This window comes from Pleurodeles waltl, chromosome 10 (assembly GCF_031143425.1).
Source record: "Pleurodeles waltl isolate 20211129_DDA chromosome 10, aPleWal1.hap1.20221129, whole genome shotgun sequence".
In the NCBI taxonomy this organism is placed as follows: Eukaryota; Metazoa; Chordata; class Amphibia; order Caudata; family Salamandridae; genus Pleurodeles; species Pleurodeles waltl.
In genome coordinates, this window is record NC_090449.1 from 225,456,605 (window position 1) to 225,472,620 (window position 16,016).

The 16,016-nt window shown below is 48.6% G+C and overlaps 1 protein-coding gene across 2 annotated transcripts in view; it reads right to left on the minus strand.

Moving 5' to 3' along the window:
• Nucleotides 1-16,016, minus strand: part of SMG1 (SMG1 nonsense mediated mRNA decay associated PI3K related kinase) — a 1,401,298-nt gene that overhangs the window by 650,311 nt on the left and 734,971 nt on the right. The gene's annotated exons all lie outside the window — the stretch shown is intronic.

Genomic DNA, 16,016 nt, shown 5'->3' on the forward strand with positions numbered 1-16,016 from the left:
ATCCCATTTGTGCCTACTAGTGACCAATGGACTTTGTCTCCAGTTATCCTTGTGGTGACATGTTTTGCACTGATCTGTTCCAGTCTTTTTTTTCATACCTTTGAAAAAAACTGATACATATTCACAAATGGTTTCACCTTGCATTTGTAAGTAATTTCCACATGCATTTTATCATTTACTATACACATAGCCATAATTAAATGTAAAAATTGTTAACTTCATTAAGACATTTAGCACTTGGGAATATTACCAAGGAAGTTGGTAGAGCACTGGCTCAAGGGTGGGGGTCCGCGGGAACTGTGAGCAGTAAGAGTTCAAGAGAGCAAAGTTACTAAGCACAATTTTTCTACAGCCTAACGAAGATACAACCCTAGCCAAAAATATGTTTCAAACATCACTCTCCTGCACTGCATTCCCATTCCACGGGTTAACTCTGGAGGTGACTCAATGCCCGGCTGTATGCTTCTTCAAAGATTACAATATTAGTTTAATAGCATTCGCTCTGATTAAAAGATTACTTACCTGTAAGAGTAGTTTTACAGACTGAAGACTTTCTAGATTTGCATGCTGCACATTATTCTGCCATCTAGTTGGATGGTTTGGAGTTGTCCCTTTTTTAGGTATTGACCAGTAGGTGGGGATATCACTAAACTTTGATGTCAGAAGCTTGTCCATGGTTGCAATCTTCAGATTTTTTTTTCTCTTCTTGCCAACCTGTATTGTTCCTTGGGGGTTATTGCTGTACTTTGTCCCCTCCCCTTTGGCTTAGCTCATGCCTCTCTTATGTGAAGGCTGAAGGGTTGCATGTGAAAGCAACAGGTAAGTAACTGTATATTTTTGAAGTATTCTTTTTTTCTGAATTCATACACTTTAGAGGCTGGGTTTAGGTGAGTGTGTGTATACAAACAGGTATCCTAAGAACATATGGCCAACCTGTGCTTCTTTATTAGCCTTTATGTTTAGGCAACAGTGTTTTTCAAAAGTGACTGATGACCATGTGGCTGCCATGCATATGTTATTTACAAAAACATTATCTATGAATTAGAATATGTCCCTTCTTTCTCATAGTGTGTGCTCTCAGTATTGTGTCCAATGTCATCTGCACCTGTGTGCAGCATTATTGGATGATTTGCTCTGTTTATCTTACAATGGTCTGTTTGTAAGCAGGAGACTCTAGTTTGCCAGTGATCCTCCTCCTTGGTTTAATCATTCCTGCAGGCAGGCAAAGTGTGATCTGATGGCCTCTATTAAGCTGCAGGACAAACAGCTAATATCAGCTAGGAGGGTGGCATACAAAAAATGATTGCAGGAGCCAAATAGGAATGGGACCTGGGGATTTGGGAAGGTTTACTGGTCACTTCTAAGATAGGTGATCAGTGAACTTTATGGAATTTGGTAACTACTGGGACCAAGGAAGGCTATTGTCCTCTGGAGAAAAACACTGTGCAGCCTATTGGATAGCACAGTTTGCTGTCCTATATTCATTGGCTGATGTTGTAAGTGTCCCCGCAATAACTGAAACTGATTACTCAGGTGTAGGACTGCAAGTGGTAAATACACCTGTTGTGTATCCTGCCATTTCCCATCAGGAAGTGGGTCTTGCAATTAGAAAGATTGTCCCCAATAAATTACCTGGAATTAACAGGGCCCCAGGAGAATTATACCTCTCTGTAGGAAGTTGGCCCTGTATATACTATTTCAAAGTGAGAGATAGTGTGCACAGAGTCGAAGGGATCACCATAGAGGTTGATAGTGGCAACATTAGATAATACTAATGCTCTACTTTGTAGTAGTGTGGTTGAGCAGTAAGCTTATCAGAGGGTAGTGTTAAGCATTTGTTGTACACACACAGGCAATAAATGAGGAACACACACACAAAGACTTAACTCCAGGCCAATAGGTTTTTATATATAAAAAAATATTTTCTTAATTTATTTTTAGAACCCCAAGATTCAAATTTGAGGTAAGTACATAAAATGTAAGGTACTTCACACAGGTAAGTATAGAACTTTGATTTAAAACAGTACACGCAGTTTTGGTTAAAATGGCAATAAGATATTTTAAAAGTGGACACTGCAAAAATCAACAGTTCCTGGGGGAGGTAAGTAATCGTTAGTTTCTCAGGTAAGTAAAGGACTTACAGTCAGTCTCCTGGGCATAGGCAGCCCACCGTTGGGGGTTCAAGGCAACCCCAAAGCCACAGCACCAGCAACATAGGGCTGGTCAGGTGCAGAGGTCAAAGGAGGGCCCAAACATATAGGCACCTATGGAAAACAGGGGCGCTCCAGTTCCAGTCTGCTAGCAGGTAAGTACTGTATCCTCGGGGAGCAGACCAAGGGGTTTTTGTAGAGCACTGGGACACACACACTCAAGCACACAAAGCACACCCTCAGCGACACAGGGTCGGCCAGGTGCAGCGTGCAAAGTAGGCGTCAGCTTTGCTGTATAAATCAAAGGAGGTACCTGGGGGCACTCTGGCGATGCAGGCAGGGCACAGGGGGGCTTTTTGGGCCAGCCACTGACTAGGCTAGGATGAGGGCCACCTGCTGGTCACTCTTGCACTGGTAGGTGGTTCCTCTCGGTCCTGGAGGCTGTAGGTGCAGTGCTTGGTCCAGGCGCCGGGTTCCTTTGTTACCAGGCAGTCGCAGTCAGGGGGAGCCTCTGGATCCTCTATGCAGGCGTCGCTGTGGGGGTGCAGGGAGGTCGACTCCGGGTGTCCACGTCGTTGGAGTCGCCTGGGAGTCCTCTCTGCGGTGTTTGTTGTCCTGGAGTGGAGCCGGGGGTGTCGGGTGCAGAGTGTGAAGACTCACACTTCGGGCGGGAAGTGGGAGTCTCTTTAAAGTTGCTTCTTTGTTGCAATTTTGTTGCTGTTTCTGGACAGAGCCACTGTCCTCAGGAGGTTCTTGGTCCTTCAGGTGCAGGTCAGTCCTCCGAGTCCTCAGAGGTCGCTGGTTCTGCTGGATGTGTCGTTGTGCAGGTTATTTGCGTCTGGAGAAAGGCCGGTAGGGCTGGGGCCAAGTCAGTTGTCGTCTCTGTAGGGCTTTCAGGTCAGCAGTCCTTCTTGTTGTAGGTTGCAGGAATCTGATTTCCAGGGTTCAGGGTCGCCCCTAAATACTAAATTTAGGGACGTGTTTAGGTCTTGGGGGGTAAGTAGCCAATGGCTACTGTCCTTGAGGGAGGCTACACCCTCTTTGTGCCTCCTCCCTGAGAGGAGGGGGGGCACATCCCTACTACTATTGGGGGAATCCTCCAAAACCAAGATGGAGGATTTCTAGAGGCAGGGGTCACCGCAGCTCTGGGCACCTTAGGGGCTGTTATGACTGGTAGTTGACACCTCCTTGTTTTTCTCATTATCTCCTCCGGACTTTCCACCAAAAGTGGGGGCTGTGTCCGGAGGGACAGACATTTCCACTAGCTGGGATGCCCTGGGGCGCTGTAACAACAGGCATGAGCCTTTGAGGCTCACCGCCAGGTGTTACAGTTCCTGCAGGGGGAGGTGAGAAGCACCTCCACCCAGTACAGGCTTTCTTCCTGGCCACAGAGTGACAGAGGCACTCACCCCATGTGGCCAGAAACTCGTCTGGTTGTGGCAGGCTGGCAGAAACTGGTCAGCCTAACACTAGGAGTCTGACTGGTATACATGGGGCAGCTCCAAGATGCCCTCTGTGTGCATTTTTCAATAAATCCCACACTGGCATCAGTGTGGATTTATTGTGCTGCAAAGTTTGATACCAAACTTCCCAGATTTCAGTGTAGCCGTTATGGAACTGTGGCGTTCGTATTTGACAAACTCCCAGACCATATACTCTTTATGGCTACCCTGCACTTACAATGTCTAAGGTTTGGCTTAGACACTGTAGGGGCATAGTGCTCATGCATTTATGTCCTCACCTGTGGTATAGTGCACCCTGCCTTAGGGCTGTAAGGCCTGCTATAGGGGTGACTTACCTATGCCACAGGCAGTGGCATAGGTAACGCACAAGCTGGGAGGCAGTGTGCATGTGCTGAGTGAGGGGTCCCCCAGGGTGGCATAATACATGCTACAGCCCTTAGAAACCTTCCCTGGCCACAGGGCCCTTGGTACCAGGGGTACCAGTTACAAGGGCCTTATCTGTGTGCCAGGGCTGTGCCAATCGTGGGAACAAAGGTACAGTTTAGGGAAAGAACACTGGTGCTGGGGCCTGGTTAGCAGGATCCCAGCACTCTTTCAATCATAACTAGCATCAACAAAATGCAAAAAGTTAGTGGGTAACCATGCCAAGGGAGGTATTTTCCTACACACCCTGAGTTTGATGTTTGGGGCTCCTATTTTACAGTCTTCTTCAATTCCAAACTGCGCAAGTCTCCACTTCCTCCAACCTGGGTCGGGAGAGAAACTTATACCCATCTTTAAAAAGGGGCTCTCGCCTTCTACCAGCAAACTACAGACTAATTAGTCTTATAGACAGTGCATAGAAATTATTCTATAGAATTATCCTCGCTAGGTAACGAGTGAATGGAGGACAAGGATATTCTCACCCTTGCTACAGGCAGGCTTTAGTGGGAGTACCTCAACCATTGGCCTGGTGTTCCAGTTACAATTGTTATACTGGAAGCTGGTGGCCCTGGAGGGTGGAAGGCTCTTTGTAGTGTTCATGTACCTTTAATCAGCCTTTGACTTGGTGCCAAAGAATATGTTGTGGCGAGTGCTGGCCAACATAGGGGTTCTGAAATCCATTCTTGCCATGATTATTTGGCTACACAATCACAACCATGCCCAGGCCAGATGTGGTAGGCTCTAGGAAGTTACAGAGCCGTTTCCTGTCCAGAAGGGTGCGAGACCGGGTTGTGTTCTTGCTCCCATCTTCTTCACTTTATATGTGAAAGATTATAATACTCCAACATGTTACCTTCCCTCTAAGCATCTCTTTGTAGAGCGTAGTACTGTAGATTTACATGCTCTTCCTACTTCTGCCATCTAGTGTTGGACTTGAAGTTTGCAAGTTGTTTTCCTTTGAAGAGTCATCTGAGGCACAGGATGCACTGTGACTCTACCTGTCAGTTTTTGCACAGCAGGTGAGTATTATGGTATGTCGACTGAATGCAGGATGGTGCACCTGTGCATTTGGATGAACAAGCTACTTTTGGTAAAACATTTTTCTGGTAGAGACAATCTAGCAGACTATTTCTCACCTTTTGAATATTCATCAGATGGCTGACTGAATCCAGAAATGTTCTAGTACCTCAGCACGCCGTCAGGTGACATTGTGTGGCTATGTTCCACTCTGGAAATTAGGTGCTGACCTCATAAAGGTGCCATCCCTGTGTACTGTCAGTTATTTAAGAGGCTGTTCCTACCCCCAGACACCGGCCCCAAGAGCAAACTAGTCGTGAGCAGTGTGCAGACTCCTAGACTTGGAATCTTATTACATTAATAGGTAGAGTCCAATCACAGAATGGGGAGGACGTGAGGGTCTGTGATGAAAGTTACTGAAGCTAACAAATGTGTTGTTTAAATACAGGATGCTAGCTGCCGATTACTCACCTTTTGAATGGATACGGAAAGAAGTGTCTATATGGAAGCAGGTCTGTGAATGACTCAAACCAGAAAGTCCACTGGAGGAAGGTCGATGGTGTTTAGCAATCTCCAAGCATGATGGTGGAAACTGTGAAGGCCCAGGTGCCGAACACTGCCATGCTGCTGCTGCAGCAGGGGGTCTTTCCACACTGGCAACCAGATTGGAGAACATATGCTTAAGCCTAGGAGTCCTGGATACCCCAACTCTGTCACCAATCTGGAGACACTAGGATGATTTGGGCTGGTGAGTCCTCATCTGCTTGAGAACTTGGGGCAGTAGTAGTATCAGCATAAAGTCATACAGCTGCTTCAAATTCTACTGAAGGTGGAATGCGTTTCTGACAGAAAGACTCCTTGGACACTCCATGGTGCGTAAGTGCTAACACTGCATGCTCTAGGCAGTGGTGAACAGATCGAACCAAGCTTTTACCCTATTCGCAGAAGAACACCTACCGCCTCTGGGTGTTATCATCACTAGTGATCTGCGAAGGGTCGACAGCTGAGCTTATAGGATTAGGGTTCTGGTTGCAGCCCCTCAAGTGACCGGGCCCTTTAGCACCTTTATATGTCCCTAATAAATGGTACCCGTGCTACCTAGGGCACGGGTACTAAAGAGAGCCCCTAACAACTGTAGCACAACTTGTGCCCCTCTAAGTGACCTAGCACAAACCTCACGCAGACTGAATTTCAGACTGCATGACAAAGTGCTCCCTAAAAATGAAAACAGGGCATAACACACAGCATGTGTGACAAGTTCCCTTAACACTGAATGTAATATTTGTAAGTCAATCATACAGCAGGCCTTACAGCCCAAAGGCAGGGTGTATTATACTACATGTGTGGACATACCTGCGAAATCAGATATGCCCCTGCTTTGTATTTAGTGATTCTTAGATTTAGTAAGTGAACTGGGAAGCCATTTTAAATTGAAGTGCTGGACACTGGTCAGTTCGAGTTCTCAGCAACATGATAACTTCACTGACAATAGGGTGGTTTGGTATCAAACATCTTGTATTAATAAAACCTCACTGAATCCAGTGATGGATTTATTAATGCATGCACTAAGAGGGCACATTAGAGGTGCTCCTTGAAAACCTACTAACTCCTAGCGTGGGCACTGACTGGTCAAAACCAGTATAGTCACCTTAGACAGAGTTCTGGCCCCCGGAGGTGAGAGACAGAACTTTTGGAGGCCCAGAACAAAGGCCAGCTCTGGGCAGAGGTGTGACCTACTCTCCCAGGCAGGATGGGCATTCCAGGGCGGGGAGCTTCAAAGGCCTTGCCACATTTGAAATGAAAATGTTCCTGACCCCACTTTTGGTAGCAGGACTGGTGGAAAAATTAGTTAAATTAGGAGCAGGACCCACTTCATGCAAGTCTCACCCCTAAGGTGGACGAGCTGAAGTGGACACTACTTTTTAAATTCCTCCATCTTGTTTGGAAGGAATTAGGCCAATAGGGTTAGGCCTATGCCCACTTCCCAAAGGAATTGGTCGAAAGAAGGGTGCAGTCACCGTAAAGGTGAGTAACACAATGGCTACCACCTGGCACGCCCTGTAATGCCCCTAAATTAAATAGTTACGTTGCAACCCTGAAACCTAGAACTCTGATTCCTGTTGACCTAAGAAGAGGTGGACAACACAGAAGTTGCACCAGCAGAGAAGACTGAATACACCAACTGACTTGGCCCCAGAACTACCACTCTATCTAGAGCCGTCGATGAACCTGCACCCAAAAGGCGACTTGTCCTGCAGCCCAGCGACCCCCAAAGCCTTGAGAGGCCTGTCTGCCTTCGACAGAGACCAAGAACTCCCTGTGACAGCAGACCAGTCCAAAAGAAGTCAGCTTCAAAGAAGTCGTTGTCTGCCTGAGGAACCGCAAAACCGCCTCTGGAATCACCTCTGCACCAGACATCCACGACCCGAGTCCAAGTGACATACCAGCCCTGTGAACAAGAGTCCATGGTGGACTAACCCCTGCTGGACTCCACACCAAAACCAGCAGCCTCAATCCGAGGACTCCCCCCGACCGCAACCAGTGTGGTAAGCTGTCTCCAATGCCAAAAGACACCCCTGCACCCGGAGCCCCTGGGGCTTGGTGATCTGGACTGTCAGTGTCCCTACGACCCCTGGCATCTCTACTTATCTGGGCAGCTGCGAGTTGTCTTTGCCAAGACTCCTGGCCAGAGACTGCAGCCTTTTTCTGAAACCGATCTCCTCCATTGAATAACATTGGGCACCCGATGCTGTGTTGGCACATTGCACCAGGCCGCCCCTGTGTCACTGAAGTGTGAGTTTGGTGCTGCCATGTGACCACCATTGTACTTAACTCAACTCCAGGAGATCGACCCCTGACCCCCACTCTATTCATTTGGGAGTAGCGCATCTTCGGTTATCCCCGTCTCCATTGGTTAACACTGGGCGCCCAACTCTGTGTTGGAACACTGCACCTGGCCGCCCCTGTGCCTCTGAGGGTGGTGTAAGTTTGATACTGCTTTGTGGCTCCCCGAGTGCTTACCTCAAACCCTGGAGACCAACCTCTGCCGCAGCTTTTACTCACCTGTGAGCAGTGCATCGTCATTCACCTCCAGTCTCCACTGGTCAACATTGGGCACCCAACTCCGAATTCAACCTCTACACCCAGCCGGCCCTGTGTGCTGTGGGTGCACTCTTGGTGCTGACTTTAACCTTGCCTGGTGTTGATCTAAAACGCCAAAGACTGGATTTGTACGTCATGTACTTACCTGCAAAACTGTTTTCCTCATATAGATTAACATTTAAGACTCTGAAAATTGAAGTGTGGATTTTTTAAACTGAAAAGTATTTTTTCATATAAAGACTGCTTACCTTGTAACGAAGTTCTTTCGTTCAAAGCATATATAAAAGCAACGTATTTTTCTAAATTGGTATTGGATGTATTGTTTGAATGTGTATCTCATTTATTGCCTCTGTGTGAGTACAACAAATGCTTAACAGAATTCCTTGATAAGCCTAACTGTTTGCCACAGTACCACAAATAGAGCATTTGACTCATCAATTTCTGCTTATGCAAGCCTCTGGGGATCCACTGGACTCTCTCCATAGTGTACTTCATTTTAGTGCACTTAAAGGAGCCAGTGCCTACATTAGCGGAACAGCGGTGGGGTCTCCGACTTTGCATTTGCGGATACCACTTGGTCAATAAGTGACTACATAAGTAAATCCAAAAATTGCCTTTAGATAAATTGCAATTTTGAATTGAGAATTTATCCAGATTCCTAAAAGTACTGTTAGGGCCCTGGTTAGGTCCCTGTACCGTAACAGTAAAAACTTTAAACACTTAATTCAATTAAAACTGCAAAAACCTGTGTTAGGGTTTTTTCTCTAGCTCAAAAAGTTTCCCATTTTAGTAAAATAAGGAGTCCCTTAGAGGACAGGGTGGTGGAGCTCAAGGTCACCCCTTACCTGCAACTTTTTCACAAGCAGTTAAGGCCCTCTGTAAAATGTACAAAATAAACAGACTCAACCCCTACTAGTGCAAGGCTCCAGGAGCTACTAGCAGAGTATAAACAGGCCCATCCTTTTAATTAGGCCATATATCCTGTAACTCAAGCTCAAGACAACCCAAGTGAGGAGGGAGAAAGGGGCCTTCCTCAACTTGAAATAGAAGAACCTACAGCCCCCCAAGTGTCTAGGACACCTCCCTCTAGTGAATATGGCTCAGGTACCTCAAGATCCAGAGATAGAATCTATTAGAAACATGTCTGCTTAGAGAGGTTAGTTGAGAGACTGGACATAGAACACGGGATCCTAGTCAGAGAGGGAAAGTGCAGAGTGGGAAAGAGTAGAAATGGGTTTAGCACTGACAAATTTTGGCAGCAACATCATAACTAGGGAAAGACCCTAGTGACCCTAAAATCCCCAAAGGGATTGTCCCCAAATATGAAGAGGGTGACAACTTCACCAAGTGGTTCACAGCCTGTGTTTCCAGAAAACCTAAGAAAGAGTACTGGGGAACTCTCCTTTGGGAACTGTTCTTTAAAATAAAAATAAATAAAAAAGGTGTAGGGATAGACTCCTCATGCTGAATGAGGCAGATGAAACCTCCTCTGATCTCATGAAGGCTACGCTGATTGAGGGATTTGGGTTGACTCCTGAGGAGTACATAACTGAGACTATCTCAGTTTATGGTGTACACCTATGGTGTGGCACCCTATACTGAGCCCAGGCATCTCTTAGTGAGTGAATAGGTGTTCAGATAGCAGAAGCTCTCTAGGGGTAGCTGAGGCAAGCAGCTAAAGATTATCCAGGAGGTATGTAAAGCACTTGCAATACCCACAGTAGTCAGGCAGTATCTCACTCACAAGACAGATCCACACTAGTGTTGCAAAAATAAATGATACTTTATTACAGCACTACTACTAAACTGACACTGGTATATCTCCTTATGGAGATATTACACACAATATATACACATAAGAACCATCTGAAATAGCATAAAAATATACAGGGCCCTTGGGGGAGCCAAATCATACACTAAGAAAGTGAAATGTGAAATTGCCACTCCAGCCAAAGAAAGTGTGGTACGGGCTGAGTCAGTCAGGAACACCAGAGGCAAGTACAGTAAGTGACCCCAGCAACCAGGAGTAAGGTAGTTACCCACCCAGTTGTCCCACTGACTAACACAGAGTAGTGGTTGGAATTTGTGGAATTCAGGAACCTTCCCAGTGGACCCCGAAGAAAACAGCAGGCAAGAGGATGGATGAAGAGTGCCCATACCCTAAGATACCCAGAAGACAGGGGTACCTACACCAGGGACCCGGATACAGAGGGGAGAAGAGACTCATTCTGAAGTCCGTGGATGCCTCGGATTGCCCAACTGTGGTCACGACCCGTGGACCAGGCCGGTGGAACCCAGGGATGGATTCAGGACATGGAGGACCTGCAAAGAAAAGGGGCAGAGCCCAGCACCATTGGAGGTGATGCAAGTAGCAATGCCACCCTCCTGAAAGTGAAGATCCTGCAAGTCGGTGGAAGATGAAGTCCAGCTGTGGGGTCCAGGAGCTGCACAAGATCCAAAGGAGTTGGTGGACCACCTGCACACAGGCTGTGGGCGTCGGCTGCACAGTGGGCAGAACTTGCAGATCAGGGGTGGTTCTGGAGTCCTTTGGTGGAGTTTCTTTGTGTCCATGGATGCTGTACTCAGGAGTTCTTGGTCCTCTGGTGGGCAGGCAGTCCTCCTGGGGCTTTGAAGAGGTTGCAGGATGAGTCGCCTTTTGTAGCAGGGGCTTCATAAGCTGGAGACAGGCTGGTAGGTTTGGGGCAAAATCAGTTGGTGTCTGCAGTCTTCTCTGCTGAGGGTCAGCTTAGCAGTCCTTCTTTCTTCTTGAGGTCACCAGAAATCTTACGGGCTAAGTTCAGGGGAGCCCTTAAACCCTTAAATCAGAGGGCAGTAGCCAAAGGATACTGTCCGTGACGGCGACTACACCCTTCTGGTGTCTACTCCCTCTAGGGAGAAAGACACAGACCTAACCCTATTGGTCCTTGTCCTCCAAACCAAGATGGAGGATTCTGCAGGGAGGGGGGACACCTTAGTGGTGGTCACTCCTCCTTGTTTTTCCTAACTTGGCACCAAACCTGGGGCTTTGTCCGGAGGGGCGGGCATCTCCACTAGCTGTAGTGCCTTTGAGGCTCACAACAAAGTGTTACAGTTCCTGCAGGGGGAGAAGTGTGAAACACTTCCACCCAGTGCAGGCTTTGTTTCTGGCCTCAGAGCACAAAGGTGCTCACCCCATGAGATCAGTAACTTGTCTCTTAGTGGCAGACTGCCACAGACTGGTCAGTCCTGCACTTAAGGATTGGGTAAAATACAGGTGCCATCTCTAAGATGCCCTTTGTCTGCATTTTACAATAAACTCAACACTCGCATCAGTGTGGGTTATTGTGCTGAGAAGTTTGATACCAAACTTCAGACTTCAGTGTAGCCATCATGGAGCTGTGGAGTTCGTAATGACAAACTCCCAGCCCAGATACTCGATATGGCCACCCTGCACTTACAATGCATGAGAATTGATTTAGCCACTATAGGGGCATATTGCTCATGCACCTATGCCCTCACCTGTGGTATAGTGCACCCTGCCTTCGGGCTGTAAGGCCTGCTAGAGGGGTGACTTACCTATGCCACAGGCAGTGGTTTGTGGGTATGGCACCCTGAGAGGGATGCCATGTCGACTTCCTTTTCTCTCCGCACTAGCACATATGAGCTGCATTAGCAGTGTGCCTGTGTTTGGTGAGGGGTCCCTTAGCGACCCTCCCTGGTCACAGGGCTCTTGGTACTACTGGTACCCTTTACAAGGGACTTAGCTGTGGGTCAGAGGTGTGCCAATTGTAGAACAATGGTACAGTTTTAGGGAAAAGACATGTGCTGGGGCCAGGCTAGCAGGATCCCAGCACACATTAAAGTTAGCATCAGATATCGGTCAAAACGTGGGGGATACTGCAAACAAGGGGCTAGTTTCCTACACCTGACCAATGCCTGCTAGGGAATGATCTGTAGTCCTCAGTCTGGGCTGAGGTAGGAAGAAAGACCCATGCAGTTATGCTCGGTATCCCTGAGTGGGTGTGCATCCAACCAGAACACAGTGCAAAGAACAGAGTAAAAAAGTAGAGTTGGAGCCTGGGGTAATGGCCCAACCTACCACGAGAAAAGGCAGAAGACTGGGGGACTACATTTCAAACATCACAGAGCAGGATCTCTCCTCAGGGAGAGGACCTAACAGCCCCAGGGAGAGCTGGGCCTCAGGAGTTTGGACCTTAAACAGCAGAGCTCCTAGGACCAGGGGGACCCTCTAGGGAAGATCTGAGCCAGGGACAACAAACCTGTCCCATTCTTGAAGGCCCGAGGCTGCAGCACAGGAAAAGGCTGATGTTAGTGGTAGCCACAAGACCTATTGAAAGGAGGGGCTCATGTAAACTGAGGACTGACACGTTATACCTGGTGCCACCAAGAGACTGGTAGTGCCTCAACAATGCAGAGTTCCCTAACATTGACGCATGACATCCCCTTAGTTGGACTTCTTGGCGAGACAAAAACATGGAGTCGGTTGGTCAAACACTTCTACTGGCCAGGTATGTCCAAGAAGGTGAAGGAGTTTATCAACTCCTGTGCCACCTGTTAGGCCAGTGGCAAGACAGGTGGAGAAGCAAAGCCCCCTTAATTCCACAACCAATTGTTGGGGTTCCCTTTGAAAGAGTTGAGATTGACATTGTTAGTCTCCTTGACCTTCCAACAGCCTCTAGCAACAGATTTACACCAGTGGGAGTGGATCATGCCACCAGTTACCCTGAAGCAATCCCCCTACAGACTACTACTGCCCCAGCAGTAGCTAAAGCCCTCATTGGTATTTTACCGAAGTGGGCTTTCCTAAGAAGGTGGTGTCAGACAGAGATGCTAACTTCGTGTCTGGCTACCTGAAGCACATGTGGACTGAATGTGGCGTGACCTGTAAATTCACCATCCCATATCATCCCCAGTGCAACGGGCTTGTTGAGAGTTTAACAAGACTCAAGGGCATGACTGGCGGGCTCCCTGAAAAACTCAGAATGAGATAGGATGGTCTACTTCCATGCTTGCTTTTTGCCTACAGGGAAGTGCCACTGAAGGCAGTGGGATTCTCCCCCATTTGAACTTTTCTTTGGGCATCTTGTTAGGGGACTTTTGAAGGAAGGATTGGAGAGATCACCAAAAGCCCAATGTAAGGAAATGCCTCCTTGACATGGTTACCCCCTGACTTTTTGCCTTTGCTGATGCCAAGTTATGATTTGAAAGTGTGCTGAGGCCTCCTAACGAGGCCCCAGCACCAGTGTTCTTGCCCTAAACTGTACCTTTGTCTCCACAATTGGCACAACCCTGGCATCCAGGTAAGTTCCTTGTAACTGGTACCCCTGGTACCAAGGGCCCTGATGCCAGGGAAGGTCTCCAAGGGCTGCAGCATGTCTTTTGCCACCCTGAGGACCCCTCACTCAGCACAGACACACTGCTTGCAAGCTTGTGTGTGCTGGTGGGGAGAAAATGACTACATCGACATGGCACTCCCCTCAGAGTGCCATGCCAACCTCACACTGCCTATGGCATAGGTAGGTAAGTCACCCCCTCTAGCAGGCTTTACAGCCCTAAGGCAGGGTGCACTATACCACAGGTGAGGGCATAGGTGCATGAGCACTATGCCCCTACAGTGTCTAAGCAAAACCTTAGACATTGTAGCCATAAGAGTATGTGGTCTGGGAGTCTGTCATACACGAACTCCACAGCACCATAATGGCTACACTGAAAACTGGGAAGTTTGGTATCAAACTTCTCAGCACGATAAATGCACACTGATGCCAGTGTGCATTTTATTGTCAAATACACCCAAAGGGCATCTTAGAGATGCCCCCTGAAAACATACCCGACTTCCAGTGTGGGCTGACTAGTTTTTGCCAGCCTGCCACACACCAGACATGTTGCTGGCCACATGGGGAGAGTGCCTTTGTCACTCTGTGGCCAGTAACAAAGCCTGTACTGGGAGGAGGTACTTCTCACCTCCCCCTGCAGAAACTGCAACACCTGGCGGTGAGCCTCAAAGGCTCACCCCCTTTGTTACAGCACCACAGGGCATCCCAGCTAATGGAGATGCCCACCCCTCCGGCCACAGCCCCCACTTTTGGAGGCAAGGCCGGAGGAGATAATGAGAAAAACAAGGAGGAGTCACTGGCCAGTCAGGACAACCCCTAAGGTGTCCTGAGCTGAGGTGACTGACTTTTAGAAATCCTCCATCTTGTAGATGGAGGATTCCCCCAATAGGATTAGGGATGTGCCCCCCTCACCACCGGGAGGAGGCACAAAGAGGGTGTAGCCACCTAAGGGCTAGTAGCCATTGGCTACTAACCTCCCAGACCTAAACACACCCCTAAATTGAGTATTTAGGGTCCCCCAGAACCAAGGAAGATAGATTCCTGCAACCTGAAGAAGGACTGCTGACCTGAAGCCCTGCAGAGAAGACAGAGACACCAACTGATTTGGCCGCAGCCCTACCGGCCTGTCTCCCCACTGTAAGAAAAACTGCAACAGCGACGCGTCCCCCAGGGTCCAGCGACCTCTGAAGCCTCAGAGGACTACCCTGCATCTAAAAGGACCAAGAAACTCCAGAGGACAGCGGCCCTGTTCCAAAGAAACTGCAACTGTGCAACAAAGAAGCAACTTTTAAAGACCACACATTTCCCGCCGGAAGTGTGAGACTTTCCACTCTGCACCCGACGCACCCGGCTCGACCTGCGGAAAACTAACTCTACAGGGAGGACTCCCCGCCGACTGCGAGCCCGTGAGTAGCCAGAGTTGACCCCCCCTGAGCCCCTACCGCGACACCTGTAGAGGGAATCCAGAGGCTCCCCCTGACCGCAACTGCCTGCTTCAAGAAACCCGACGCCTGGTAAAGACACTGCACCTGCAGCCCCAGGACCTGAAGGAACCGAACTCCAGTGCAGGAGCGACCCCCAGGTGGCCCTCTTCCTAGCCCAGGTGGTGGCTACCCCGAGGAGCCGCCCCCCCCCCGCCTTTGCCTGTGTAAGGAAATGCCTCCTTGGCATGGTTGCCCCCTGACTTTTTGCCTTTGCTGATGCTATGTTTACAATTGAAAGTGTGCTGAGGCCTGCTAACCAGGCCCCAGCACCCGTGTTCTTTCCCTAAACCTGTACTTTTGTATCCACAATTGGCAGACCCTGGCATCCAGATAAGTCCCTTGTAACTGGTACTTCTAGTACCAAGGGCCCTGATGCCAAGGAAGGTCTCTAAGGGCTGCAGCATGTCTTATGCCACCCTGGAGACCTCTCACTCAGCACAGACACCCTGCTTGCCAGCTTGTGTGTGCTAGTGAGGACAAAACGAGTAAGTCGACATGGCACTCCCCTCAGGGTGCCATGCCAGCCTCTCACTGCCTATGCAGTATAGGTAAGACACCCCTCTAGCAGGCCTTACAGCCCTAAGGCAGGGTGCACTATACCATAGGTGAGGGTACCAGTGCATGAGCATGGTACCCCTACAGTGTCTAAACAAAACCTTAGACATTGTAAGTGCAGGGTAGCCATAAGAGTATATGGTCTGGGAGTTTGTCAAACACGAACTCCACAGCACCATAATGGCTACACTGAAAACTGGGAAGTTTGGTATCAAACTTCTCAGCACAATAAATGCACACTGATGCCAGTGTACATTTTATTGTAAAATACACCACAGAGGGCACCTTAGAGGTGCCCCCTGAAACTTAACCGACTATCTGTGTAGGCTGACTAGTTTTAGCAGCCTGCCACAAACCGAGACATGTTGCTGGCCCCATGGGGAGAGTGCCTTTGTCACTCTGAGGCCAGTAACAAAGCCTGCACTGGGTGGAGATGCTAACACCTCTCCCAGGCAGGAATTGTCACACCTGGCGGTGAGCCTCAAAGGC